Raw genomic sequence first — 5,647 nt, 5'->3', positions numbered from 1 at the left:
ATTCCTAAATAACATACTTTTATTGCTATTTCTTGATTTTTCAATTAGGTGTTATCTATATTTTCCCTGTTTTTTTTTTTTTACTTCTTAAATTATAAACTATAACACAACTGTAGAAAAGGGCATAAGACATGTATACTTAAAGAAATAATTATACAAATTTAGTAGTATATAAAGTGTATCATATTTTATATAATATGTATACAATAAATAATATATATGTAATTTTATATAGTACTTGTATAATATATAATATAATGTATAACACATGTACAATATAAATAGTGCTGAGGTTGAGAAAACTGTAGTAGAGTATTTCATTGTATGGCTATACCAAAAACTCTAGCCACAGAAAATTATCATAGAAATTATCATAGATGGAGTTAGAGTTTTTCCATTTTAGGCCTAAACAAACAAAACTTCTACGAACATTCTGATATCTGTATCCTGGTCACATAAGCAGTTTCTCTACAAGTAGAAATTTTGGTCATAGGATAAGCATATCTTCAACTTTTCTAGTTAGTCTGCAATTGTTTTCCCAAGTTGGGTGTTAGGTTTTTACCATAGAAAATTAAGATTTACCTTTGTTGCACCATAACCATCATACAAACTTTTCTTCCCCTTTTCTTCCAGTTTATTCATATCACAATTTTATCTGTGTCACAAGACTATTTAAAACAGTCTTCGGTGTTCATATTGACAACATAAATGAACTTATATCCAAGTCATGTACCTATTATGATTATTTTTCTCTGCAAGAAAAAAGTTTGGAGATGTATAATTATATAATTAATTTTTTTGTTTGCTTACATTCTATGTAACTATTATCCATTTATCCTTAGATGCTTTCATAGACTTATAAACTCTTGTAAATATAGTCAAACATAAAAGGCAATCTCTCTGTTCTACTTTTTCTTGGAGAGATACTTCCTCTACTCTTCAGCTCCTAACTAGATTAATTGCACTGTAGACAGGTTAAACAGTACTTTTTCCCCCTCAGTCATCTTGGGAATAGTTTTTGAGTCTTTCCTGTGTTGGATTCACCTGTTTCCTGGATTCCTTAATTTCCTTCCTCAGTTGAGCTTAAGCACATTTTGGAAGACTAGCTTTACATTCTACTTTCCCTCAACTTCATCTCTGAAATCCTTTAATTTTATTTTATTTCTCCCATCATATTTTCATTTTCCAGGAGCATTTTTTTCCATCTTTGAATGTCCCTTTTATTTATACAGCATCCAGGTTTTGCTGTTTGTTGTTTATTGCTCTGGGAAAATCAATTACAATTTTGTTGTATTTTTTTCTTGTGCTCCCTGCACTTTTGTTTCCTCAGTCTCTCCAGTTTTTTTTTTCTCTTTGTTTCAGGTTCTTTCATTTCAGACATTTTCCTAAAATGTCTGCTGGTCTTTGCCTGCTTGTTCATATTTCAAACTGTGGCGCCAAGGGGCAGATTGGAAATTCTATGTGTGTGGTGGGGCAGAAAACCCATTTCAGTGAGAACCTTCCTCACCCTCAATATTGATATCTGTAGGTATTTTCCTTGAGTTGAGCTGGTTATTTCCCCAGAACAGAATCTTCAGTCTCTTGCCGGGATGTAGAAGGCTGTCATCACTCTTCTGGTGTGTCTAGTGGGGGATAAGGGCTGAAGCTCTCACTGTCTATAAGGCAGGTCTTTACTTAATCCTTCTGACTCCAGTAAGGGGCCTCCGTCCCTTCCCACCTTCAGCTGTCCTCATTGTGTGACCGAGTCCACGGATAACAGGCACAACCTCTCTGGAAGATAAGCTACATGTTTTCAGCTGACGCGGGGCAATCACACGTCGTACGGGCTAGAGATGGATGCTTGAGTCTGATCTCTTAGAACTTTAATAGAATCTTTTGTTTTTCACTTCACTTCCGTCCCTTGTCTTCAAAGACACCTGTTCTTCCAACTCCTGAGCCTCTTCTGGGCTGTGAAACAGGTCGGCTTGCCTCCCTGGCAGCCACTGTGTAGAGAAAAAGCCCAAATCTGACTCTGTTGTCCCTCATCTCTCTGGTTTCCATCTTACACAATATCGTTAATATACCTTTAAACATTTTTTTCCTGTCATTTTAGAGGAGTTTTGGAAGGAGCATGAGGAAAAAAGCATATATTTTTAATACGCTATCTTTAACCAAATGCTTAATCCTTCTCTGTTGCTAAGGTGACATGCTATATGATATATATATATATAAAATGTGTAATAATGAGTTAATAGGAGATGAGAAAATAGAGACACGTTATCATCATCATCTCTCTCTCTTTCTGTCTCTCTCTCTCTCTCTCTCTCTCACACACACACACACACACACACACACACACACACTGCTCCAGATGAGTTCTCTGATGTTTCTCAAATTGCCAATTTCAAAGGTTGCTTTGAACATTCTCATTTTACTCTGTTTGACAGCCTACTTCTTTGTTTTTGCATTACCTTCCCATGACTCTGGGGACACCAGGCTTCCTTGTTTCTTACAGTGTCTTCTGAATTTCTCTTCTCTGTTCACTCCTCATGCATTTGTGACTCCCATTATTTTATTCTTTTTTTCTACTTTTTCTGATTCTCCTTGAACATTTCCTCCCTTTAATTAGCATCTCTAAACCACGATACACACATTTTCGTCTTGCATTCCGATAGAGCTCCTACGTTTCTCCGCGGTTGCTCCATAATGGTACCATAAGCTCATCCTACCCCAAACAGACTTCATATCATCGCCACAATTCTTTTTTTCTCCTCCAATTCAATTGCTACCTCTTTTTTCCCTTAATGCTGTTTATCTAAGTCAGGGGCTGGCAAATGTTTTCTGCAAAGGCCAGATAGTAAACCCTTCAGGCTTTGCGGGCCATGCAGTTTCTGTCACAATTGTGCTGCTGTAGTGAAGGGCAGCTATAGTCAACATGTAAACAAGTCAATGTGGTTGTCTTCCCAAGACTTTATTTACAAAGTTGGCCAGTAGGCTGGCTTTGGCTTGGCCTATAGTATGCTGATCCCTGATCCAGGTTAATGGCCATCCAGCCAGAAACCTCATAAGAACTTTACCTTACACATCTATCTGCTCCGTGGGTGACGGTGGCTGTGTCTTCCCAGATCTGCCCTTCACCATCTCCACACGCTTTCCTCCCTCAGACCCTCATCTCTCTCACCTGTCAGCCGCAGTAGCTGTCTAACCCATCCCCTTACTTCCCATCTCGTAGTCGTGCTACACGTTGCTTCCAAGGCAGTGTCTTATGAGAACAGAATTTATCCTGTTACGTCTCGTTTAAAATACTCAGTGTTCTTCAAATCTCTACACTGCAGGGCTTCCCCAATTTTAGATGTATAAGAGCTACTTGAAGTCTTTGTTAAAGACTTCTGGGTCCCACCCAGAGGTTCTGATGATGTGAATCAGAGTTGAAGGTCAGGAATCTGCATTTTAAACAAACATCCAGATGAGTCTGCAGCATGCAGTCCTCAGACACTTGAGAAACACTGGCCATGGAAAAGGGCAAACCCTTCTGTGTGGAACACAGGCCCTGTGACCTCTCCAGCCCCACCTCTCACAGCCCCTCCTTTAACGTGTTGTGGGTCAGCCCTTTTCCCGAACTGGCCGTGCTGGTTCACCCCTTCAGTTTCCCTATTAGATGGTCATTTTGCCAGTAATGTCAGTAACTCCTGGTCTGCTGGGAAAACTTCCTTTAAAGCTCAATTCAAAACTTCCTTTAAGGGGCTTCCCTGGTGGTGCAGTGGTTGAGAGTCTGCCTGCCGATGGTAGGGGACGCAGGTTTGCGCCCCGGTCGGAGAGGGTCCCACGTGCCGCGGAGCGGCTGGGCCCGTGAGCCATGGCCGCTGAGCCTGCGCGCCCGGAGCCTGTGCTCTGCAACGGGAGAGGCCGCAACAGTGAGAGGCCCACGTACCGCAAAACAAAACAAAAAAAACTTCCTTTAAGGCCCAATCCCTCTGATGAGTTTACCTGAACTCTTGATTCTTACTGTTTGTATCTGTATTCTAGTAACTATAACAAATTAATTGCTTTAATTTATTTGTCTCTTGTGATTGTGAGTTGCTGGAGGGCAGGAACTATGTCTTCTGCATTTGAGTATACCTATGTTTTAGAGGGGAAAATAAAATTATATAGTAAGTACGCCAAAAATTTGTTGATTCCATGTAAGAATTAGGTTGGGAATATTAATATCTATATTTTATAGATAATTCAATTGGAACTCTAAGATATTAACTGACTTGTTTGAGGTCAACCATATTGATGAAACAATCAAGGATATCGTATTGTTTTTTGACTTTTATGCTTTTTCCATTACGCGTGCTGCCTTCCTACCATGATGGAGTTATTCCCTGTGCTTAAGCGAGCCTTGAATCTTGAAAGTGTTCAGTGAGATTTTCTGATTTGGGTATACACATTCGATCAGTTGATGATGATGATGATTATTATTATTATTTGCAGTACGCGGGCCTCTCACTGTTGTGGCCTCTCCCGTTGCGGAGCACAGGCTCCGGACGCGCAGGCTCAGCGGCCATGGCTCACGGACCCAGCCGCTCCGCGGCATGTGGGATCCTCCCGGAACGGGGCACGAACCCGTGTCCCCTGCATCGGCAGTCGGACTCTTAACCACTGCGCCACCAGGGAAGCCCAGTTGATGATTTAACGTTGTCACTTCTGAGGCTTACTAACGACTGAAAGCAAGTCAGTCCAGCCAGATCCATTGTTCTTTACAAGCTTGGCCTCTGCACTCTTTGGATTTCGGGGCATTTCCATCTTAGAGCTGCCACATCTTTTGGTTTTCTTCCCAGAATCTACATTGTATTTATTCTGCCTGCATTTACTATAATGAATTATGTGGGCATTATTATTATTATTGTAACTTGACAACTAACAGTTCAAGAGAGAGGGTTCTGCCTGGGTTTTGCTCTCTTGTACTTCTCATATAGCTCCTGAATTCACAACACCTATATCTCAAAATACCCAGCTCAGATTAGGCAGGTGAAATCCAGCAAAGGTGAGGGATGACTCATAGAAACCTCGGAAACACTAGGCTGAGTTTAAGATAATGATATGGGAAAAGAGTAAATGCTAATTCTAGATGATTTTTGTCAGGGAAAGAAAGGGATTATGTGCTAAGAGATACAGACACGTGAACCTCAAGAGCAGTCAGTACACAGTTATTTAGTGGTCACTTCATTTTGCCTTGTATTAAATTTTGTTATCATTTCTATCTCCTGTCAAGTAGGAACCTTTCTTCTTATTAATTTCATCCCATCTTGCACTCAGAGCTTATGAACTGAAATGAGTGATTCCAAAATCTCATTTCAGCCTTTCAACTTTCACCTATGGTACAATAATGATTAAACAATGAAATGCTCCAAAGGCAGGAAACCAGAGATGGAAAGACACAAGGTGCCATTGGAAACAATCAGTCAGATAACCAACCTCAGAAAACTGAATGTGTATATATCTGGTTACTCACCTCAATAAAACAGAACAGAAATTTGGCATTTTAATGTAACAGCTTTCATATTTCCTTGATAATTGTGTGTTTAACATAAATAATGTCCATTTGTAACATTTATATTTCCTTTAAACACTTACTAATAAATTAGTATTAGTTATTGCCTGCACAGTGAAAAACAAGCTGGTC

Source organism: Pseudorca crassidens, chromosome 18 (genome assembly GCF_039906515.1).
Source record: "Pseudorca crassidens isolate mPseCra1 chromosome 18, mPseCra1.hap1, whole genome shotgun sequence".
In the NCBI taxonomy this organism is placed as follows: domain Eukaryota; kingdom Metazoa; phylum Chordata; class Mammalia; order Artiodactyla; family Delphinidae; genus Pseudorca; species Pseudorca crassidens.
This window is presented reverse-complemented; position numbering follows the sequence as displayed.